Genomic DNA, 25409 nt, shown 5'->3' with positions numbered 1-25409 from the left:
AACCAGCCCTTCCACTCTGCCAGGCCCACGCCGTCCGGGGCTCCGGCGGCAATTTAAAGGGTCCGGGGCTCTCCTCATCGGCAGCCCAGGTGAGTGTGTGCAAAAGGGGACAGAACATTAAAGCGCTGCCGTGGCAGCGCTTTAACGTCAGCTGCGTATGGGCCAGTATCAGCGGACATTTCTTACCAGTACACCCTAGCGGCCCACTTTCACCTCTGCTCCCAGGTCAGATTGGCAAGGACCCTGTAGGGTTTTTCACCTCTCTCTGCAGCATAGGGCATGGGTCACTTGCAGGTTTAAACTAGTGTAAATTCTCTGTAACTTGAAGTCTTTAAACCATGATTTGAGGACTTCAGTAACTCAGCCAGAGGTTAGGGGTCTACAACAGGAGTGTGTGGGTGAGGTTCTGTGGCCTGCAATGTGCAAGAGGTCAGACTAAGATGATCACGGTGGTCCCTTCTGCCCCTAAAGTCTGTGAGTAACTCCTCAGAAACACTCAGAAATCATTATTCTAAAATGTTCTTTTATTTGCCACCTTGAGGAGCAAAGGGAACGGTGTGTTTTTCATTATATAGAATCAGTCTCTGTATTTTAAGTTGAGTGGAACAAAAAGTCTGCAGAGAAGCAATTAATCTCTTATGGCTTGGAGACTAGTTCAGCAATACACACTTTGCATATTAACTGAATAGAATTGATCTTTCTGTAACTTTTACTACATGTCCAGCTATTAGCATTACTGTTCTGCCCCCTCTCTTGGAGTGACTGTAGTTGTGCATCCTCAGCACTCTATACACACACAGAGAGGGCCAGATACTCAGCTGGTGTAATCCAATTGTGTGGATTTGAATCCCCTGAGGATCTAGCTGAAAGTCTGTTGTAGCTACACATGTTCTGTTCATGTAGTTTTTAAAGGGAAGGTGAATGTAACTCATAACTAGCTACAAGACCCAGCAGTTGCATTTTGAGCAGGTAGTCAAGTAAAACAGAAGTACCCTGTACCAGCTGGCATGGAGAAGCAGGGAGGAGAAGCTAGGGATGCTGAGAGGAGGAAGGGAAAAAGAAGCCAATAGGATAGAAAGAAATCTGGGGTTTAACATGAAGCTCAAACTAATAATGCAGCATTCTTATGAGAACCTCCACATTGTACCTCAGTACGCTGCTCCCCAGTGGGTTGGACACCCTGTGGCTTCAGTAGCATGGTGTTTCAGCAGTAGCTGAGCAAAGAGGAGAACTCAGCTGCCAGCCAGTGTGGGTGCATTAGCACTCCCTCACCGTGAATACTCACCATTGGGAACCCAACATTGACTTTCCACTAATATGCAGCAATAGTCACTAAAAATTCATCATTTCAGCCAGCTCACCTGCCAGGGATCTCAGTTGCTAGAATAGCCACAGGAAGCAGAGACAAGAATGATGCAAACACAGCTGAACCAAGTAAGTTTCAAAGTCTGAATGGACATTCATGGAACATATTTTGCAAGATCTGCACAGCTGTTCTGGGAAACAGAGCTGTTCAAAGAAAGGCAATTAAACACCAGGGGTGAAATCCTGGCCCCATTGAAGTCAGTGGCAAAATTCCCAATAACTTCAGTAAGGCCAAGATTTCACCCCAGTTATTTTAAAAGCCCTTTTGTTTCAATAGGCGCCTGAGAGCAGCAATCAAAATACTATGGTGATGAGGACTATAAAAGTACCTGGAAAGATACAGCAATAATTGCTGTGCAGTTCTAGAACTCAGTTAGTTCTGTCTATTGTTCCCAGGTAGTAGAAATATTTGGTGACTTTTCAGTCGACACTACCTCAGTATAGCAGTCATAGGTGATTGTTATTAAAGAGATCATTTTACATTTGCTCTTGGGAGGGAAGGAAACTGGTTTGTAAAATTCTAACTGGCCTAAAAAAGCAGAACACATCTGCTGGAGTCACAGGCAGTTTGAGAGCTAATTTCACTACCAGGGAAGGCTGAGAGGCTGAACATTTCTTTTCTCACAAGTACAATAAGAACGTGCTGGGTCAGTCAGTTTCAGCAGTTTGAACCACACGTTATGCTGATTTTCCACTATGACCTCCAAATCTTTTTCTGAGTCACTGCTTCCCAGGACTGAGTCCTCCATCCTGTACTTGGCCTGCACTCTTTGCTCCTAGATGTATGCATTTACATTTAGCCACAATAAAACACGTTTGCATGTGCCCAGTTTACCCACCTGAATCAGTCACCTGTCCTCTTCATTATTTACCAGTCCCACAATTCTTGTGTCATCTGCAATGTTTATCAGTGATGGTTTTATGTTTTCTTCCAAATCATTGCTAAAGATGTTCAGTAGTGTAAGGACAAGAACCAATTCCTGAAGGACCCCACTGAAAACATCTACTCGATGACGATTCCCTGTTTACAATTAAATTTGAGACCTATCTGTTAGCCAATTTTTAATCCATTTAATGTGTGCCATGTTAATTCTATATCATTCTAGTGCTTCAAGCTATCACCTAAATCAGCCTCTGCTTTTCAGTGAGTAGAAAGATCATTCTAACATCATCCCCGTGACTGGCCTCTGAAAATGGAGTAGTGAGTAGAGCTGGGTGAAATTTTTTAGAAAAAACTTTTTCCTACTAAAAAAAACCAAAAAAAAAAAAAAAAGCAGATTTGGGTCATCCAATTTTTTGAAAGCTGTGTTTGACATTTTCTAAATGGAATGTTTAAATTGTTCAATTCCAAATGACTGTTTCAAAGTGTCCTTAATTTTATTTTAAAAAACTTTTAAATATTAAATGCTCAAAATTGAAAAAAGTTTCATTTTGGTCAAATAGAACATTTTGTTTGACCCAAAGTAAGGGATTTAAAAAAAAATCAGTTTGCCAAAAAAACATTTTTTAAAAATCATTTTTCTGTTGGCCCCAAAAGGAATTTCATTTTCAGTTTATCAGAAATGCCAGCAAACCCCAAAATCTCATTTACCCAGCTGTAGCTCAGAGCTAGGGAGATCTCGATAACATTGACCAACAGGATAGGCTTCCCCTGATCAATGCAAGGCCATCCCCCTATCTCATCCCCTGTTATGGGGATCTTTCACAATGAACAACAGGATGATGGAAAGGAAGAATCTTTTTTTTTTTTTTTCAAATGGGAAACGTGATTATAAAACCATTGATGGGAGACTCAGAGGCAGATGTAGTATATGAAACTAAAAACTTTGATTGTACTAGATTTAAAGCTGATGTCCCTATAGTATCACAACAGGTCTGAATTTAAATACACAAATGTTTAGGAATGATTGACTTTGAATTTCCAAGGCAATCCTTACACGTGTTTATATAAACACAAGAATGTATGTTTTACATCATAATATATATTGAAATGTACAAAGTGGCCAAAAACAATTGTTTTGGGAACTCTACATCTGAACTACCTCACTTTTGTCCATTTGAATTCTTAACCATAACATTACAGTTACAATTTTGAATTAATTCTTTTGTAATTAAAAAAGAAAAATGAAAAAAACTCCAGGACTGTGATAAACAGCCAACTAAAACCTTGTTCTCTTGTGTATTTGAATGTGCAATGCAAGAATTATTCTCACATGTATATAAATCTCTATCTCACACATTCAAATAAATGCAGCTGTGTTTATTTCAGTGTGCAGAGTTCCAGATGTACACATGCTCACATGTATATCTTGAGTTCTGCACCTTATTACATTACAATTTTCCATTACATGTTTCTAATACTTAAAACTTAGTGTTACAGAGCCCTCTGGAATATGCCCCAGTACATTCAGAACTCACTCAGAGAATGCAGCCTGCAACTCTGCTGGCCACCCAAGTTTGAACCACCGTGATACAGTTCTATAGCTTGTCTTGGAATGAGAGAAGGCTTTCACTGCATGCAGGGGTCTGTGCTGCTTACAAACTGTTGGCTAATATAATTATATCAGGTGTATTATACTGATGTGAAATCTGGGTTCCAATAACAGCCACACGCTATAGTGAATGAGACCAAACCCCATTAGACACCTGCAATTCTGCAGGGAAGTACTATGCATGTATCAAGAACTATGGTGATTCCATCTACTATTTACATGACAAAATCAAAACCAGCTTCTGGCATCAGCTCAGTCAAAGCAATATACACCCTCCCATCACAGAGCACTGGGGCAAGCTCCCACTAAAGTTAAAGTAAAGAAAGATAGAAAAGAAATGAGAAAGATAAATATGGGGGAGACTCACATGTAGCATAATTTTCAAATTTCACCAGCACTAATATACCCACTAACACCCACAATACAATCAGTCACTAAAAATACTGCATAATGCCTGCTGGAAAGAGGGGGAGTAAGTTAGATCACAGTACCAGAAATTTCAAAGAAGCCTCAGGTTAGTGTATAAGTACAGGGAGACTTAGCAAATACAGTAAGTGAGCACAATTTGGAAAAAGAAATCAGACATGAGGTTCACTAGAAACCTAAGCACTGATTTGTAAACGAGAGTGAGAAAGATTTCCTACTTCTGTGTACAACATGCACAGGAATACAATACTTATTCACAAAAAAAACAGGAGTACTTGTGGCACCTTAGAGACTAACAAATTTATTTCAGCATGAGCTTTCGTGAGCTAAAGCTCACTTCTTCGGATGCATAGAATGGAACACACAGACAGGAGATATTTATACATACAGAGATATGTATATGTATGTATAAATATCTCCTGTCTGTGTGTTCCATTCTATGCATCCGAAGAAGTGAGCTTTAGCTCACGAAAGCTCATGCTGAAATAAATTTGTTAGTCTCTAAGGTGCCACAAGTACTCCTGTTTTTTTTGCGGATACAGACTAACACGGCTGCTACTCTGAAACCTGTCAATACTTATTCAGATTATCAGAAATAAAGATATTTCCCACTTTTAAAAAAATGGCAAAAGAAACTGCATAACCATGGGCAGAAGAGATAACAGAAACAAAATTATAGAATGTGAAAATTTAAGACCCATTCAGAAGTTTGCTTCCTTCAAGGCCCCTGTGGAAGAATTATTTAAACTATAATGGTACTTGAGGTATACAAGTTTACTTTTGTGAACAGTTTGTGTGAATCATGCTGTCCCTTCCCAATTAAGATTTCTCCCTAAGAATAAAAGGCAATTTATTTTTTAAAAATTCATTTCTCATTACAGATAACATTAAAGAGAACCACCATTAGGCCTTGTCTACCAGCATGCCAGGAGGGTTTGATCTGTAAAGTGCACTAACGTGCTATGCTCTAAGTGCCCCATGTAAATCCTGCTGATGTGCTGTAAGACATACCTAATTCACAATAACTTTATCCTGTTAAAACCTTCCTTAGAAAAGGATCACATGCTATGTTGGTTATTTATTATTAAACTACACTGGCATGGCATGTCACCAGATACCTGTCTGTATTGCTAAATAAAAGTCAAAGGCAAACTGGAAATCCTTACAGTGTTATTTGAGTTAACCACAAAAAGGAAAATTTAACATGTTATAGCAGCAAAGAGTCCTGTGGCACCTTATAGACTAACAGACATATAGGAGTGTGAGCTTTCGTGGGTGAATACAGACTGTATGTCTGTTAGTCTATACAGTGCCACAGGACTCTTTGCTGCTTTTACTGATCCAGACTAACACGGCTGCCCCTCTGATACCTTAACATGTTTTAAACATCTCCAGTCAAGTTTTAAAGGAATCTTATCAAGAACTTTCCACAACAAGTCACCTTGGGCCTGAGAATTTCAATATGAGAATTTCAATATAAGAATTTCAGACAAAGGGGTATTTTTTCTGAAAGTTACAAGCACCTGAAAACAGCCTCCTGACCTATAAATCTGTATTGCTACCATGAGGCTTTGCTTATAGTTAAGCATTTAAACATGAAGTGCAGAGGGAGAGAGTCCAGCATTGAATCTTTTCCGGTGTATACACTGAGGCACTGTACTGTATATATATCCAGTAGAACTCTCATTCAGCTTGTAAAGTTTGATTCCATACCAGGCATACTTCATGGAAACAGTTTAAAAATAAGTCTCCCACTGAATAGCAGGTGGTACTAGCCTACAAAACATTTTTTGGCCAGGCTGACAAACCAGCTGAAATATTTCACGTGTAAGTACAAGAAAGATGTATTACTTAAAGAACTTGTCCATCTGGCTAGTTTGCAGGCAGAGACTAATAGCCTTCATTTTATGAAGGAATCTGTATCACTGTAATAAGACACGAAAAGAGAAGGGGAGACTAGCAACTGTTATTAATATCAAAGAGAAGAAAAACACCTTTATTTTCTTGATGCCCAGGTGGGTATATGGAATTACACATCATTGCATTCTTGGTCCCAGACAGTTTCCCGGCTGCATTAGTGACGCATTACTTATCTGCATTTAAATTGATCTCGGTCAATGTGTAGGTAAAAAAAGAGAACTTGAAAATACTGTATAAGCTATCAGACGTTTCACTAAAGTGCACTTATTATTGGACACTGGGGCCTTGTTTAGATGGCACTGCAAAGCACGGAGAGGGGTATGATTTGCAGAGCACTCTAACTTCCTCATGTAGACCCTGCTGGCATGCTTTAAAAGGTAGTTTGCATTAATAAGTTAACCAGACGTTAGTTACCTTTTAGAACACCCCAGCAGGGTCTACATGGGGCATTTAGAGTGCAACACCTTAGAATGCTCTCCAGATCAGACCCCTCTGCAGCGCTTTGCCGTGCCATGTAGACAAACCCTGATTCTATATCAGTGATACAAGAGTATAAGCTCTACTATCATGTTTTAAGGTATGTCTACACAGAAGTTAAAAGCCCATGGCTGGCACGAGAAAGATGACTCGGGCATATGTGTCTGTAAAATTGCAATGTAGACCATTGGGCTCAGGCTGGAGCCCAGGCTCTGGTAGCCTGTGAGGGGGGAAGGTACCGGAGTCTGTGCTCCAGCCTGAGCCCGAATGTCTACACAGCAATTTTACAGATCCGCAGCCCAAGCCCCATGAACCTGAGTCAGCTGATGTTGGGATTTTGTGGTTCCCAGTGAGTCTGATGCTGGGTAGAATCAAGGGACTTCGATTCGATGCGATGCGATTCAATTCAATGTGATTCAATTCAATGCAACAAGGCTTTATTCAATATGTACAAAAGGAAAACCCCTGGTACAAAAATCAGGCAGAGTCCCTCCAGCAAGGAGCCCCTCCCCTTGCTATTTTATAGCACATGGCACTTACATAACAAGTTACATAACATGAACCTCTAACCAATCAGACTTAACCTTTCCATATATGGGTTTGTTTATTACATGCCCATAGTTCTCCATTCCACATGCTGAGTTCAACCCCCTCCCCTTGGCCTTCTCTAGAATGTTCCCAGGGTGGTGAGCCACAGCATGCTTCCCTATGCATAAGCACCCTGCAAACCACATTTTATCCAAAATGAACACAAGCATGCCCTTCAGCTGACATGGACGAGCCACAGGTATTTAATTTCTGTGTAGACGTATCCTGAGTCTAGTCCCTCTTTACATTAGGCCTCAGTTCAGCATGCACATGTAAAGGCAATTTGGTTTAGAGAAACCAGGGTGTCAATAATTGCTGAATTCTAACCCTGCCTCTGTCACGGACTGTGTATGGCATTGGGCAAGTCACATATTTCTCTTTGCCTAGTCTGTAAAATGTTCCCATCCTGCTCTCTGACACAATCTGCACACTATGTAGAGTCCAAACTCTCCCCCATCCCCATAGGTTAAACACAGAAATTAATAACATAATTAAGTTCGGTTTAGACCAGGGGTCATCAACCTTTCAGAAGTGCTATGCCAAGTCTTCATTTACTCACTCTGATTTAAGGTTTCGCATGCCAGTAATAATTTTTTAAATGTTTTTAGAAGGTCTCTTTCTATATGTTTATAATATATAACTAAACTATGGTTGTATGTAAAGTAAATACGGTTTTTAAAATGTTTAAGAAGCTTCATTTAAAATTAAATTAAAATGCAGAGTCCTCCAGACCGGTGGCCAGGACCCGGGCAGTGTGAGTGCCACTGAAAATCAGCTTGCGTGCTGCCTTTGGCACACGTGCCATAGGCTGCCTACCCCTGGTTTAGACCTTCTCCTTCTCCTTCGCTACTTCTAGGCACGTGCTCAACCCACTACCTAGATCCCCTTTCTCCACAGACTGTAGCCACCTGCCTCAAGGAGTCAGCAGAACCCGGCTAACCCTTTCCCAGCAGGATCAACACCTGCTATTAGGATGCAGTTTCTCAACCAAACATTGGAGCTGTGAACACAAAGGGCCAGATCAGTGCTCAGTATTATTCTTATATCTCATCCTTGACAGCAGCTTTCTCTCTGGGGTATACCTAGAATTGTGGACAATTCAGAATCCTCATACTAATGCCATAAGTTCAGTCGACATCACTAAAAGCCACACTGTGGAATTTAACCATCCTTAACATGAAGGAACCAATTCAAGAACAGTTCAAAATCTCTGAAGTCCATTTATTTGTGGCAATCAAAATACCTTGCCACTCTTGCTGTGTTACGTTTTAGCTCCTCATTAATTTCCTTCTCTTGTAAGATCCTGTAGTTATAGATTATTCCTTGCTAAAATATTCCAAAAGTTATTCAAGCAAAATATGAGACCTAGAAGCATCGTAAGAGGTGTAGGTACCTCCCTTGAAAGAGATGCATTTTGTCAAAATAAACTATCATTCACTCCATATCATTCAGTAATTAATTTATTTTCATGTGAAAGATGTCATGCAAGTGCTTGCTCATAACACCATGCATACACCTAGTACTAGCTACAAATTCTTGAGGATTGCTTTGTAGTTTTTGATCTATGTACTAACACTCATGTTATCAACATGTCAGTCTGGATGACAAACAGCAATTATATTTATTCCATAAATACAGTAAATCATAGCCAAAATACTCAAGGAGCATCACCACTCCTTTTAATTGTCAAAGAACAAACTAGGTGAAGTCTGAGGAATTGTCATAAGTGTCAAATAAACGCATTTTATTTAATTTTTACTCTTGTACAGCTATTTCACGAACATAATAATAATTCTTGTGAAAGGTGTGCTTGTGTAGAGAGAAATCTGTGGCCAAACAGTTATTATAAATATTTGCTTGTTTCACATTTTGTTCAAGCAAAATATACCACAACTGCAGTGCTTAATTTGTAATGAAAGAGGTGCCGTGGCTCAAGCTGGATGGCCCGAGAGTGGCAGCTGCTGGTCAGGCACCCAGCTATGGAGGCAGCGCCACCACCAGTGGCAGTGCAGAAGTAAGGGTGGCATGGTATGGTATTGCCATCCTTACTTCTGCACTGCTGCTGCTGGCGCTACTTTCAGAACTGGACAACCAGAGAATGGTGGCTACTGGCTGGGAGACCAGAGGCGCCGGGGCGATGAACTGCCAAGCCTAGAGGTGCCGAAATCAGCCCCAGCAATCCCTGGCACAAATTAAGCACTGTCTGTCTTTAAAATTGTCTTCTTTTCATACAAAATTTGCTTGCAGATTAGTATTTGCTATGAATTAATGCACAAGGCTCTTGCGCATGGTTTTAATTATTTTTTTCTTTGTCATTTTCAGCAAGTGTCTACTGCATTCCTGGGAGGCAGCACTTTTAAGCTGACTTGTTTTTAAAAGAAGTGTGAGTTGACTGGCATCCAGATGACTGAAACTTACTGTGAAAGAAGTAGGAGAAAAAATACAGCCAGGGAAATACAGAAGAGACTAGAGTCCTCTGACTGACTAAACAGATTCACTCCCATTAATCTTGGCAGGAGTCTGCAGTCAGCATGATCGCATAGAGGGAGACTAGGCCCCAGAGAATAGATGTGAGGCCTTATGCTGCTTGAGGAGGGAGAGGCCAGAGTCTGTGAGTGCACTTTCATGGGAATGCTGAAACAAACACTTTGCCAGTTTGCCAAGTGCTAAGTTTTTCCAGTTGCTAAACTGATTTTAAAATAATGTTTGTTCAGTGTTAATGCAGCATTGTGAATAAGGACTAGGTACATTTTAAAAACTTTTATAATGCCATGTTTGGCTTGGGAAACCTCCTGATAGTTTTATTGGTACTAACCCCTGCATTTCCAAAGAGTCGTGTGGTATTCACAGTCAGACAGTCCCCATTACAATCAATGGGAACTGTGGGGATAAATCTTAAACAAATGTTAGAAAAGCAGCAGAGAGAATTGTAACTTTGGTCAGAAGTTCAAGAACAGGTACAGCAAGAGATACGGGGAGTAGGGGAAAGAAAAACTCTTCTAGGAAAACACAAAGATCAACACTTTGCAGGTGACAGGCCAAGAGGGCGCCCTAAAGGTGAGCAATGTTCAGGTGATCTTAGTGGTCCATAATATCTTAATTAAGGCAAAACAATAAGAAAAAAAAAAGACTAGTGAGCTACTGTAGGTCTAACTGAACAACATCTTTCCTTGCCCTTCTTCTGACCAGAAATAAAACAGGCATTGTACTGAGAAAGGAATTATTTACGTGTATAGGGGCAATGGGATGAAAGTAAGGCTGAATCGTAATAGGATTTATTAGACTGTGGAAGAGTCTCCCAAGGGAAGCAATACAAGTCTCCTTGCTTGAGACAATAAAAAATAGATGGACAAAAGTACTAGAAAACACCTCTTCATTGATGGAAGAATGTACATGATAACCCACCCAGACTTTTCCAGCTTTAATGTCTTGATTAAAGGGACAACTGCCAATTTAAAAATCATAGTTTAAATTGCTGCTTATAATGTGAAAGGACCCAAAGACCCAATCAGGACTGGAGCTCTATTGTTCTAAGCACTGCACAAGCACTCAGGAAGATCTGGTTCCTCTCACAAAGATTACCGTATATACTCGTTCATAAGCTGAATTTTTTTAGTAAAAAAGGGAAGCACCAGAGAAGGGGGTCAGCTTATGAACGGGTATAGAGAGGGAGAGGTGGGACACAGCACCTCCCGCCAACAGAGGGATCAAGGAGAGGCAGCACAGCCAGCAGAGCCAGAAGGGAAGAGGCAGGGCCAGAGTCTCTTCACTTCTGGCCACGCTGCTCTCCCCTCAGCCTCCAAAGCAGCTGCAGCTCTGGGGCTGGCAGGCTGCAGCCATCCTGCTCGGCCCCGCCCCCCAGAGCAGGCTGTGGCCACATCGCCCGGCCCACCAGAGCACACTGCGGCCGTGCCACCTGGCCCAGCCTGCTGGAACATGCTGCGGCCATGCAGCCCAGTCTGGCATGCTGGAGCAGGCTGCAACCAGGCTGCCCAGCCTGCCGGACCAGCTCCAGCCAGGTCAGAGACATCCTCCCCTGGCCCTCCCCAGATAAGGTGGGAAGGGATGAGATGGGATGGGGAGAGTGTGGTGGTCCTGGGCTAAGGGTGGGGTCATGTGCAGGGTGGTCACAGGAGTTACTCCCCTGACTACCAGCTTCACCCCCCCGCAAAAAAAATTTCCCCACCAGTTGCTGTCCCAGCCCATCAGGGTAAGCAGCTGGCGTGCCAGGACACTTTGTTTACTTAGGTTTACCTCCGTGTCTGCGGACACTCGAGGTAAACAAACCATCTCGGCCTGCCAGCGGCTTATCCTGATGGCCCGGGAGCCACGCACTTTTGTGCATTCTTAGTTTCACTTCAGGTTCTCAGTGCTCCCAGGTTGGCAGCACTGGCAAAGAAAGTTTAACAGTAATTACTTCTACTATGATTAGTTTTTTAAATAATGTAAATATTTGTCAGTCTTAGGTTTTTAACCAAGCTTTTTACAAAATGTAAATTTGGGGCCAAATTTGAATTGACAGTGTCCTTTTAATCTATACTTGTTAAACCAAAACCAAACAAATTTCAAATAAGCTGGTGACTAAAGTAGTAAATTAAATTAAAAAAGCAACAGTAGTTAACATAAATAGTAAATAGTTACTTTAATATATAATAAACTAAGTTACTAAGTAAAATAGTTACTTTAATATATAATAATCTAAGCATCTTACAGGATCATTAATAGGAGTGGATGTTTAAAGTACACATGGGTTGGGATTTTGCTCAAAGCCTAAGTGAATTCTACATGCAGTATCCATACATTGGGAGGATTGAACTCTGAACCTGGCTGTGTCATTCAGTGACAAGAGTCAGGGGCCCAGGAACACAGGTCCTCCCAGCTCCACCATGTTCCAACCCAGGACCCTGTGAATAAACAGCTCAAATACATGGCCTCTGGGCACGCACCCTTATGCCTACTCCCTGGGCCACTTCCTACCCTGGCTTCGGTTTCTCCATTGGTGCCACTCTTCTGTTTCTGGAGTCCCCCCAGGAGTTCTCGCCAATCGCACTTCAGGTGGTCTTCCTCTATCAGCAATGGTCCATCATTTGCAGCCTCTGTGGGGTGAAGGGCCCATGACAGTTTTTCCATAGGCTTGGTCTCGGCCACATGGAGCCCCAGTGGATTCTCTGCATGAGCCTGCAGTGCCCAACTGCTCCCCTGGTCTGTCCATCCAGACTGAGCTGAGCTGCTCCCTTCTGAGCCTGCCTCCAATGTGAGCATGTCCAGCAGGTGTGACTAGGTGGGGCCTTCTGGGCTCAGAGCTGTTCTTCAACCCTCAGTTCCCCAGTGTGGGGCGCGTTCACCACATCACACCATGAAATGAACTATTATAAAAACTGAACTACTTAGTATATAAGAACATAGGAATTGTCATCCCAGAACAGATCAATGGTCCATCTAATCCAGTATCAGTCAAGGTTAAGATAAAGTAGGAGGGGGGAAATTAATTGATTTTCCCCAATCCCTCATCTGTCCTCTACAGCATACACCCCTATGGTATATAGATTTCCCCCTTTAGTTTGTGAAAAAAGTTGTTGTAGGAGCCCATTGTTGAAATATTGTCAATACATCATTGCCCCCACTGGGTCTCATTTTATCTCAGATTACTGTAGAATATTGTATTATTAATATGTTACATATATATTGGATGATAAAATATTTTATTCCAGTACTGTAAAATACTGCAGCATGTGTTTTAAAATAATTTCTTTACACATAGGGATTGATAGTCCTCTTATAATTTTAGCCAGGAACAAAAATGTGAAAATTGTATACATGTCCCTCATTAAAGTGACCAGAGCATTCAACATTTGAAACTGGTAATAGTTAAAACAGCAATGGATCCAGATGAATTACACTCAATATCTTCTCAGCTGCTTCCCTGAGAAATATGAAGAGCTTTGGTAGAAAGCAACAAATTTTTTTTAAAGAGGAAAGTGAATAAAAGTCTTTTTTAAAATACTGTTTTTATAACATGAGAAAATCTGGCTTTTGCCAAAATTATTTTACATTTAAAGTAGTTCATACAAAAAATATGCCCCTGTGCCATGTCTCAAATAACAGGATCTGGCTGGCTTCCCATTCACAGCGGTTCCCAGTAAGCAATCTCCCAAAGCACTGAAAGTCCCATAGCCACAGCCTCAATGTTTCATTTCACAGCAAAAGACCAATAGCTTTGTTGAGAGGTAAGCAACCTTGTAGGATCAAATGGCTATAGGACCTGTACTACATGTTGGAACCAGGATCACATGTGGACACATGACAAGGATAGTGAAGGTGGTGGGACAAAGGGGAATGACCTCCAGCCCGGTGAACTCAAGGTGAGTGAGCAGAAACTGAGGGAACCAGGAAAGTACAAAGGTGAAGTAGAATATGAAGAGTATTTGAGGAATTTTATAGGCAAAGTGAGGTACGGGGACTATTCAGTTCCAGGGTGTTCAGTGTCAGGTTCGATGAGTAGGAACAGTGGTGTCAGGGAATAGTGAGTTTTCTGTTATGAAGGAGGTAACTTAAGCAGCACTGCTGGTGAGTCAAAGGCCTTACTAATGGGCAGAGGATAACAGAGAAACAAGTCAACAAAAAGAAGGAAGGAGACTCAAACATTTGAAAGATGGATGCATAAAGCTAAGCATCTAGATCAATATTTATATACCTCAGTCAAAGTGGCCTGATTTTCATAAGTGCTGACACTTGCAGCTCCAGATGAAACCAACTACTTAGATAACTAAATACAGTTTTAGCTGACTAACTTTAGACAGCTTGTGTTTGAAAATTTTAGCTTAGAGCAAAAGATGGAGTAGCAAATTATACCATTTTGCCAGCTGATTGCATATGAATGCACAAAGGGCTCCCATGTCTTTGTCCTAGCACAATGGAGTTCTGGTTCTTCACTAGAGCTCCTAGGCACTACAGTAATACAAATAGTAACAGTAATATCTGAGGGTACGTCCAGACTACCCGCCGGATTGGCAGGTAGCGATCGATCCCCGAACGCGCTCCCGTCGATTCCAGAATTCCACCAGGGCGAGCAGCAGAAGCGGAGTCGACGGGGGAGCTGCGGCCGTCGATCCCGCGTCGTGAGGACAGGAGGTAAGTCGAAATAAGATATGTCGACTTCAGATACGCTATTCCCGTAGCTGAAGTTGCATATCTTACATCGACATCGACACACACACACACACACACACACCAGTGTAGACCAGGCCTGAGGATTTCTCAGTTCTGCTTTCTGGCATGTAAAACACTGCTGCGCTTTTCAGCCTTTAATCCTTCAGCTTTTAAAAAGAGAAGTCATCATCAGCATTCTGCACTGTGGTCGTGAAGTCAAGTGTATTTGTATTTAATATATTCCCACCTCTTGCTCCATCACACCAAACTGGAGTCAGATTCTGCTCCCAGCTCCTAAGCTTTCCTTGAGGGGATCTAGCTGAAGCCATATGTAGTAGCAGTGGCCTGTAGTACCATTCATCCCCTAGGAACTAAGGGCCATCACAAACCTCACCACCTTCCACTCTAAGTACAACCTTGCCTTCTCTAACACATAGTAGCATGTACATATAAAAAAAGAACAAAAAACCCCTACCAAAATGGAACACTATACTGCACATACAATTCTCCCTCTGAAGAAAAGAAAGAACCACATGTGACTGATGTTAGTCACATCACTTAATACACTACTGGAAGGTGCTCCGATACTATGTGTGACAAAGTTCCTCCTCTACCTTGGTGGGTCCTGCCCTTATTGGCAGATTTGTTCACCTCAGTGATCTTCCCCACAGTCTGGGTCAACTCCTCCTGTGTCTGATCAGGAGTTGAGAGGTTTGGGGGGAACCTGGGCCCGCCTTCTACTCCGGGTTCCAGCCCAGGGCCCTGTGGATTGCAGCTGTCTATAGTGCCTCCTGTAACAGCTGCATGACAGCTACAACTCCCTGGGCTACTTCCCCATGGCCTCCTCCAAACATCTTCTTTATCCTCACCACAGGACCTTCCTCCTGGTGTCTGATAACGCTTGTACTCCTTAGTCCTCCAGCAGCACACCTCTCACTCTCAGCTCCTTGTGCCTCTTGCTCCCAGCTCCTCACATGCACTTCCTCTCCTCTGGCTTCCCCCCACTCCACCTGACTGGAGTGAGCTCCTTTTTAAACCCAGGTGCCTTGATTAGCGTGCCTTGATTGGCTGCAGGTGATCTAATCAGCCTGTCTGCCTTAATTGGTTCTAGCAGGTTCCTGATTACTCTAGTGCAGCCCCTGCTCTGGTCACTCAGGGAACAGAAAACTACTCATCCAGTGACCAGTATATTTGCCCTCTACCAGACTCCTGTACCCCACTGGTTTGGGTCTGTCACATATCCCTCCCCCCTGCTCAACACCAAGGGGTTGGGCAGCTTGGGATGCCAGACAGTGCACACGTGACAAGCCGTCATCACTGCCGTGACGGCTCCCTTCTCTGTGTTGCACACGGAACTGGAAAGGTTGGAGGGATAAGAACCACCTGGTCACCCTTGTGTTCTTCTCCTTGTTCCTCGCTGCATCCATTGAAGAGGAGCATGGTCGGTCATGAGGATAAATCTGCGCCCGAGCAAGTAGTAGCGCAATGCTTTCATGGCCCATTTTACAGCAAGGCATTCTCTCTCCACCACTGCATATTTTTGTTCCCTCGGAAGGAGTTTCCTACTGAGGTAGAGAATTGGGTGTTCCTCCTCCCCGACCATCTGTGATAGAACAGCCCCCAACCCTACTTCTGATGCATCTGTCTGCAGGATAAATTCCTTGGTGAAATCAGGGGCTATCAGTACAGGGTTACTGCAGAGGGCAGTCCTTAGGTCTGTGAATGCTTCCCCTGCTGCGTCAGACCATCTTACCAGATCAGGTCCACAGTCTTTTACTAGGTCTGTCAGCGAGCTTGCCCTTGTGGCAAAGTGGGGATAAATCATCGGTAATACCCCACTACACCCAGGAATGCCCGGACTTGTTTCTTGCGATGTGGTCGAGGCCAATTTTGGATGGCCTCCAACTTGTTCACTTGGGATTTTACCAGACCTTTTCCCACAATGTAGCCAAGATATTTGGCCTCCGTAAACCCCACAGCGCACTTGGCAGGGTTTGCTGTAAGGCCAGCTCGCCTGAAGGTATCCAGGACTGCCTCCACCTTCTCTAGGTGGGTTTCCCAGTCTGGGATATGAATGACCTCATCGTCCAAGTAGGCAGCAGCATAACTGGTATGCGGGCGTAAAAGCTTGTCCATGAGGCGCTGGAAAGTAGCCGGGGCTCCATGTAGTCCAAAAGGGAGGACAGTATATTGAAAAAGACCCTCTGGTGTAGAGAACGCAGTCTTTTCCTTTGCGTCTTCCGCAAGGGGAATCTGCCAGTACCCCTTTGTCAAGTCTAGGGTAGTCAAGTACCGGGCATTACCCAGACGGTCCACTAGATCATCTATGCGAAGTATGCAGTATGCATCGAACTGGGATACTTCGTTTAGTCGCCGGAAGTCGTTGCAAAACCTTGTCATCAGGTTTGGGCACCAGCACGATTGGGATGGACCACTGACTGTGGGATTCTTCGATGATCCCCAACTCCAGCATTTTTTTTACTTTTGCTTTTATTTCCTCCCTTTTGGCCGCTGGCATCCGATAGGGCCTCATTGTTATTCGGACCCAGGGTTCGTGATGATGTGGTGATATGCCTCGGTTGTTCGCCCCGGTTTTGTCGAGAACACATCTTGGTTCCGGAAGATCATCTCAGATACCTCATTCTTCTGGTCTGGTGTTAAATCGGGAGACACTCTCATCTGTTTGGAAGGCTTGTTTTCCTGGGTTAGGTCTTTTCGGACAGTTATGCATGCCTCTTGTGCATGCCAGGGTTTCAGAAGGTTGATGTGATAAATCTGTTCTTGTTTTCGGCATCCTGGCTGCCACACCTTGTAGGTTACTTCCCCCACAGGTTCAACCACTTCATAGGGCCCCTGCCATTGGGCCAGAAGCTTGCTTTCTTCTGTGGGTACCAACACCATTACCCGATCCCCTGGTTGGAACTGCTGGACTTTTGCCTGGCAATTGTAATGGGTTCTCTGGGCCTCCTGTGCCTTTTCCAAATGTTCCCGTACAGGGGTGACCCAGGCTATCCGGTCTCGCATCTGTATTACATGTTCTATTATATTTCTCCCCTCATTGGGTTCCTCTTCCCAGATCTCTTTGGCGATATCTAGTATGCCACGGGGGTGATGCCCGTATAATAACTCGAAGGGGGAAAACCCAGTTGAGGCCTGAGGTACCTCCCGGATAGCGAACATAAGATAGGGTAGTAAGGTGTCCCAATCCTTCCCATTCCGACTTACCACTTTCTGTATCATAGCCTTGAGGGTTCAATTAAACCTTTCTACCAACCCATCAGTCTGCGGATGGTAGACTGAAGTTCTCAAGGTATGTATATGAAGCAGCATACAGAGGTCCTTCATTAGCTTTGACATAAATGGGGTTCCTTGGTCTGTTACTATTTCCTTTGGTAGCCCCACTTGGGCAAAGACCCCACCAGCTCTTTGGCTATCGTTTTAGAGGCTGTGTTCCGCAGGGGGACGGCTTCTGGGTAGCGAGTAGCATAGTCCAAAACAACAAGTATATATTGGTGGCCCCGAGCCGTCTTCTCCAGGGGTCCCACTAGGTCCATGGCTATTCGCTCAAAGGGTACCTCTATGATGGGAAGGGGTACTAAAGGTGCCCTCAGGTGGGGATGGGGACTGTGCAGCTGACACTCCGGGCAGGACGCACAATACCTCCGCACTTCATGTACTCCGGGCCAGAAGAACCGTCGTAGGATTCGTGCCAGGGTCTTCTCTACCCACAAAGGCCCCCAGAAAGATGACTACGAGCAAGACTTAATACAACGTTCTGGTGTTTTTGAGGTACTAGGATCTGCTGTACCTTCTGCCCCTGTACTGGTGCAACCCGGTATAAGAGATTCTTCTTCATTATGAAGTAGGGTCCTGGTCCCTGGGTTTTCCCTTCCACGGGGACCCCATCTATTTCAGTCACCTCCTTCCTAATGTTGTTGTACCTTGGGTCTTCAGCCTGGTCCCGTCCAAAATTTCCTCTCCCAGGGCTAATCTGCCCAAGAACTAGGGGTCCAGACTCCGTTGCCTCTACTGGTTCAGAAGCGTTAGGCTGGGGGTCAGACTCGGGTGCTTCTCCCTCCTGAGTGGCCTCTTTTTCAGCTGCTTGGGTCCGCCTACCTACGAGAGTGACCCTCTGTCTTTGAGTCAGTATTTGGGTTCCCAAGGCCTTAGCTGCCCTCCTTTCCCTTTTCGACTTTCTACCCTGTCTGGGAATGGAAAATAAATCTGGGGATATTTCAGAGAAGACTGGGAGTTGACAGTCTACTGTGGATGCCTCACTAACTTCAGGGTTCCCCTCTGTCTCCAATCCTCCTACTGGGAGTAAGTCTCCAAAGCCTGGGAAGTCCCTCCCTATGAGCACCGGGTATGGGAGTTTAGGGACTACACCTGCTGCTACCTCAGTAGTGTTCCCCTGAATCTCGATTTTTACTGGGATGGTGGGGTAATAACCTACTGTCCCATGGACACATGTTATCCCTGTACGCTTAGCCCACAGCAGCTGACTACACTTCACGAGCTTCCCCGAGACAAGCGTGATAGCACTCCCCGAATCAACGAGTGCCATGGTCTCTAACCCATTTAGCTTTACTGGTCTGGTGTACATATGTGGGGTTAGTGAGACCCCCACAAGGTGGATTAGGGAGCATGGGTCTGCCCAGTTCCCCAGGTTACACTGCATAGGCTCCTCCACACTGGGACACTGTGCAGCTATATGTCCCCACTCCTTGCAGGCATAACAACTGTATGGGGCCCAGGCATTCCCCGGTCTCTTGGTTTGAGCAGTCTAACATCACAATCTTCTTCCCCGTCAGTGTTCCGACTCTTTGTGGCTTCTGGTGGGCCTTCAGCCCCTCTCTTTTTCCACCTGGGCTCTCCTCGTGGCCCAGTCACCCAAGCTTTAGGGCTTAGTGCTGCTAGTTTAACCCAGGGTGCCTCTTCCTTAACTGGTTGGGTCTGCTCCCTCACCATCCTTCGCCCCTCTACCAGTGCAACAACCTCAGCATAGGTGGAGGGTTCGTTCTGGCTTACCAAGGCATGAAGGTCTGGCGGTAGTCCCCTCGTGTATCAGTCGATGACCAGAACCTCTAGTATCTCTTCCGGACTCCGGGACTCCGTTAGCAACCACTTTCGTGCAAGATGGATGAGGTCATACAATTGGGACCGCAGGGTTTTGTTTTCCTGGTACCTCCACTCGTGATACCGCGGGGCCCGCACTGTGGTCATTACCCCAGATCTGGCCAGGATGTCTGCTTTCAGCTGGAGGTAGTCTGCTGCAGCCTCTTCAGGCAGATCATAGTAAGCCTTCTGGGCCTCCCCGCACAGGAATGGGGCAAGGATGCCAGACCACTGATCTCGAGGCCAGGCCTCCCATAGGGCTGTCCTCTCAAAGGCCAGAAGGTATGCCTCTACATCATCCTCCCGCATCATTTTCTGCAGCCAATGGCTGGCCTGTATGATCTGCGTCCCATCATGGCCGCGGTTCAGATCTGTAAGGGTCAGATCAGTTCCCGTAACATAGCTCGGTCTTGAGAAGCCTGGTCCATCAGCAGGCGATTAGTCTCTTGCTGCAGCCGCACTGCCTCCTGTTGGGCAGCTGCCTGGACACGGGTAGCCTTCTGCTGGGCCGCCGTAGCTTGTATCAATGCCCGCACTAAGTCATCCATTGTGGTGAGAAAAAAAAATAAACCCTCTACCTTTTTTTTTTAAATCACCCTCCTTCTTCTGCTGCACTGTGCACACCAAATCCCACCCCTGACACCAGCTGTGTAAAAGTTCCTCCTTGTTCACCCCTTTTGTTATTTTCAAACTAGATTATAGCTATAATAGATCACATGCAAATGCAGGTACCTAGATAAAATAACTTTAGAAGATCATCAATCTGACTCTCTGCTAGGTGAGAATTTGCTCCCCTACACTGACAAACTTTGGTTCCAGTCCTGAAGACAATGAGAGTTTTGCTGTTGACTTCAGTGGAAGCAAGATTAGAACTTTTTGATACGTTTCACCCTGGAACAATTTTTCATTGTCAAATTCTCTGAAAAATTAAGTCAATAACAGAATCAGCAACAAAATACTAACTCTTATGTCACAAGAGTACTGAAGCGGTGATAAATGGGCTCTCCGATTACTCTTCGAACACACATATTAAGAAGGATATGAATTTTTTTTAGCTTCTAACTGCCATACGCTTGGAGATCAGCATTTTTCTCTCTGTGTATCGATCATGGCCTGGGTTGTTGTGATCGGTTCTCATTTTCACTAAATCCAGGACTAAAACAAGTTATTTTAATGTTGTCCCAGTTTGTGACCTAGATACTTGTCCCGAGTGAATGAAATTACTCCCCTGAGAACTTTTTCCCATTACTAATTTATTAACTGATATCTACTGGAGTTACTAGATATCTGTCTATAATTCATTTCCATTTGCTCTATCAGTTGCCAGACCACCACACGTATCTACAATCAAGGCTGGATTTCAGCTGCTTGTGGAAACATGATTGTGTTTTAAAGTTAACATATAACCATTATTAGAGGATGGCTTTTGTTTTGTGAAGGAACAGATTCAATTATTTCAGAATATATTAAAAGCGGCCATCTAACAGATGTCACTAACTGGCCTTGTGCACTCTGATGCTTTCACCTACTCTGGATTTCTACTAAGGGCATTTGTCTTTAATAATCAACACTATACCTATGACTTAAGCATACATTTTAAGATGATTTATTTCAAAGTTGAAAAAGATTTTCTAAAATCATTAATTAAAATATGATCTCTGGGTCAAAACAGTTGCACGTTGTAACAAATCCAAGTGTGATACTATAAGCAGCCATAAAACAAGGCCTGCATTGTGGACTGAACTGCTACATTGCCCCAGACCGTGGTTCATCTGGCCCCTAGGTTAATAGGTCACTGGCACAGGGCCACTGACTCTTAGAGAATAAACTCTAATGGTATTTTGATATTTCCACAGCTGGGCCAGGCCAAATTCGGGGAGCCAAATCCCGGTTTTACAGAACTCAGTGGTAGTTTTGTCATTGACTTCAATAGGATCAGGATTTGGCCCAGGCTGAAGTAAAGAAAAAGGGCATCAAACATTACTTGGGTGATTCTTTCTGACCTGCTGCATTTTGCAGGACTGCTCCATAAATCGTTCCCTCTCATGAGTTTTCTAACATGTTCTTGACAAACTGCAGTAATAATGCGTTCAGCCACTTGCTTTGGTAGCCTGTTTCATTTCCTCATTTGCTGAAGTAAGAACCTTATATTCTTGTTGAGCCTAAACTTTTCCTGCACTCGTTTCATGCCATTCTCCTAGCATCATAATCTAAAACCATATTCTTATTTTTAAAAGACAAATGCACCAAAACATGTAAACATAAATTTAAACAAAATTAAAATTTCTCATAGAATCACAAAAATGTAGGGCTGAGAGGGACCTTGAGAGGTCATCTAGTCCAGTCCCCCACTTTGAGGTAGGACCAAGTATAACTACCATCCCTGACAGTGTTTGCGCAACCTGTTCTTAAAAGCTACCAGTGATGGGGATTCCATCCATCCATTTGCAATCTATTCTAGTAGGCAACTATCCTTCTAGTTCAAAAGCTATTCCTAGCATCTAACCTAAGCCTCCGTTGCTGCAGATTACTTCTTGTCCTACCTTCAGAAGAAATAGAGAACAATTGAGCACTATCCCCTTTATGTCAGCCCTTAAGATATTTGAAGACTTATTCAGTCCTTCCTCAGTCTTCTTTTTTGAAGACTAGACCTCTAAGTTGTTTTAACCTTTCCTCATAGGCCATGTTTTCTAATTTTATCATTTTTGTTGCTCTCCTCTGGACTCTCTCCAGTCTGTCCACATCCTTCCTAGAGCGTAGCACCCAGAATGGGACACAACTCTCCAACTGAAGCTTCCCCAAAGTCAATTAGAATGGAATAATTACCTCCCATGTCTTGCATGCAACACTACTGTTAATGCACCCCAAAATCATATTTGCCTTTTTCACAACTGCATCACGTTCTTGACTCATTCAATTTGTGATCACTATAACCCCCAGATTCTTTGCAGCAGTACTACCGCTTAGCCAGTTACTCCCCATTTTGAAGCTGTGCATTTGATTTTTCCTTCCTATGCGAACTACTTTGCACTTGTGTTTATAGAATTTGATCTTGTTGATTTCAGATCAATTCTCTAATTTGTGAGGGTCCTTTTGAATTCTAATCCTGTCTGCCAAAGTGCTTGCAACCCCTCCCAGCATGGCATCTGCAAATTTTATAAGCACACTTCCCATTCCATTATCCAAGTCATTAATGAAAATATTAACTAGTACCAGATCCGGGACAAACCTCTTTGGGCCCCACTAAATATGTCCTTCCAGTTTGACAGTGAACCATTGATAACTGCTTTTTGAGTATGGTCTTTCAGCCAGTTGTTGTTTGAAAATATCTGTTAAGGCTTATTCCCCACTCTGGCACTTCAAGTGCAGAAGGTGGGGGCCCACAAGTACTCTAAAATTAATACTTGCCACTCCTGGCTTGTATTAAACTCCCAAAGTTACAGCTTTTCTTTGACCTTGGATGGGTAGATGCTGCCACCACCCAAGTGCAAAACCCCTTTGAGAACCCAAGAAGGTGCACTTGGGAATTCCTTCCTGTGGAGTACCCTCAAGCCCTTTCACCACCACTATGCCCTCCAGGGAAGAGCTGAGAAAGAAAAAAAAGAAAAGAAAAATCAGCTGTTGCCACCAGCTAATAAAAAAAAATGTGCACAAACCTCTTAAGACACAGAACTCCAATCCTGTTCTTAAAAAAGGTAAATGTTATTAAAAAAGCAAGAAAGAAAATACATCTGAAAACTCAGGCTATTGCTAGATTTAAAAAGAACATAAAAAATAGCTCTCTTGAGGTCCAGCTTAAAGGTTACAAGCAAAACAAAAGCACCTGGGGCTAGCACAGAGGAATCCACAAGCCATAAAAAAATAAAAGGGATAAACCTAATCATGTCTTTCTAGACATTTCCTAATCTACTTACATATGTGGGGTTTTAGATGAGTAGTTGCTAGGTATGATACTGATGATTTCTCATACATGGCCCAAAGCTTCTTATAGCATCGCTGCTCCCTGTCTGCTTCTCCCTGAGAATAAACTACATATAGACAAAAGGGGAGTCTTGTTTCAATTTTAAAAAGTTCTAGCCTTCCCATTGGCTCTTTTGGCCAGGTGCCCACTCACTTCCTTTTACCTATGCATCGCAGTGTGACTTTTAACCCTTTACAGGTAAAGCAAGTAGAGAACAACTACTAAGAGGGATTTTATAGTTAACTGGCTGGCTGGGTCCATAAAAGGGAGCTACTCCTCCCCTTCATTTATCACAAGATCATTTATATATAACAAGAAATCTGGCCAGATCCCTACCTTTAGTTAGGAGAAATGCATTTTTTAAACCCCTGCTGCTGTGAACAACTAATGGCAGTTTAGGAAGAATGAGAAATCTACAACTCCTTTCCTCTCCTAAAAGGGATAAGAAGGAAAAGGGAAAGGCTATTGCCACAAAGAACAAGACAGGCTTTACAAAATGGAACAGTGTAATTAAGCCATCATTCTCATGTGTTCTTTGAGATGGGAAATAAGTATTTGGAATGGACACAACTGAAGAGAATCTGGAACCAAAACGCCGACTCCAAACACCTACTCCCTCAACTTTGAAGTTTGAATCCAGATGCAAACTTTGTAGCTCAGGACCATCTCCAAGTACAACTAGAGTTGCAGCAAACTGTATTATTTGGATGGGACCCAGCATGTACGGGGTGCTTTACAGACTGACTGAAAGCTCTACAGGACAAGAATTGTGTCTATCAAAATAGAAAGTGTGAAGAAGAGGGGTAATGAAAAGTGATGTACTCAAAGAAGCTAAGCATGTGTTCCATAATTTGGAGGATTTTTTCAAATGCACTTGGGATCCAAAGCCAACTGGAATCAAAGGAAACCTTTGCACTGACTTCAGTGGGCTTTGGATCAGTCTCTTATTCAGTAAATAAAATTAGCTAGCACCTCAGCTGGGAGATGGGGGAGGGTGAATGGACTGGGGTTTATAGGCCTCCTTGAAGTAGTGTGTTTTAAATAAGGGACTTGAAGGAGAGGAACTATAACATTAATAAGGTTACCTCATTGTTTATCCTGGAGACTGTTCTAATGATGCAGATGGATTTAGGAAACCCCACAGAGTACAATATTCTGAAGAGAGCTGGTGTAACAGGGTGGTCTGTTAAGAAACTTTCTTTTTTAATCTGAGGTCTAGGAAGGTGGTCTTTCAGGGAACTGCACAGCAGGGGTTTGGGGTTACTTATCTTCCTCCCACCCTACACACTTTTTTGAAAGCTGACATTCCTGAGAGAAAAGCTACTTAAGTGGAGGGTGGAATTGCCATCCTTTCCCCTCTCCAAGGCCTTGGGGACATTTCCTTTTTAATTCTTTCTTTGCATTGATACATCACGTCTCTTATAGTATATGTGAGTGTAAAGAGAATTAACGAGATGTGGATGGCATATGAAACATCTAGCCATGATAAACAATCCCCTTTTTTCTTCTAAATCACTAGTTTATGCCAATCCTTCCGAGAGCAAAAAGGAAACACTTTTTATTTCCCTATTTAAAGGGGTTTATTAAGTAGTGCAGCATAGCTGCACCTCAGCAAGTGAGATAAGAAATTAGCATCACTCAAAGAAAGGACAGAATCTAAGGCTGTCTACATTTAAAACACTTGCCAGCAGAGCGCTTCAGTGTAGACACTTGCTATAGCAATGGGAGGGGTTTGCAGGAGTAAATCTACCTCTCTGAAATAATTTTTCCATCAACCTTGCACTGTCTTCATGGGGACTTAGGTCAGCTTAACTATGTCAAATCAGGGGTGTGAATTTTTCACAACCCTGAGTGACATAGCTGGGTTGATCTAATTTTCCTGGAAATGGTTCCTGATTTCGATTGTATTTTTTGTG

General features: G+C 43.4%; 1 long non-coding RNA gene across 2 annotated transcripts in view; it reads left to right on the top strand.

The window, feature by feature from the left end:
• The window catches only part of LOC120399635, a 74810-nt gene that overhangs the window by 37781 nt on the left and 11620 nt on the right, over positions 1-25409 (top strand). The window contains exon 4 of one of the 2 annotated variants that reach the window (XR_005595262.1): positions 9591-9651. The exons of the other annotated variant lie outside the window; for it this stretch is intronic. This is a non-coding gene — a long non-coding RNA (uncharacterized LOC120399635). The remainder of the gene's footprint in view (positions 1-9590; positions 9652-25409) is intronic. 2 annotated transcript variants of the gene reach the window in all.

Source organism: Mauremys reevesii, linkage group 2, assembly GCF_016161935.1.
Source record: "Mauremys reevesii isolate NIE-2019 linkage group 2, ASM1616193v1, whole genome shotgun sequence".
Taxonomy (NCBI): domain Eukaryota; kingdom Metazoa; phylum Chordata; order Testudines; family Geoemydidae; genus Mauremys; species Mauremys reevesii.
The sequence above is the reverse complement of the archived record's forward strand: the minus strand, read 5'-3'. Positions and strand labels throughout refer to the sequence as shown.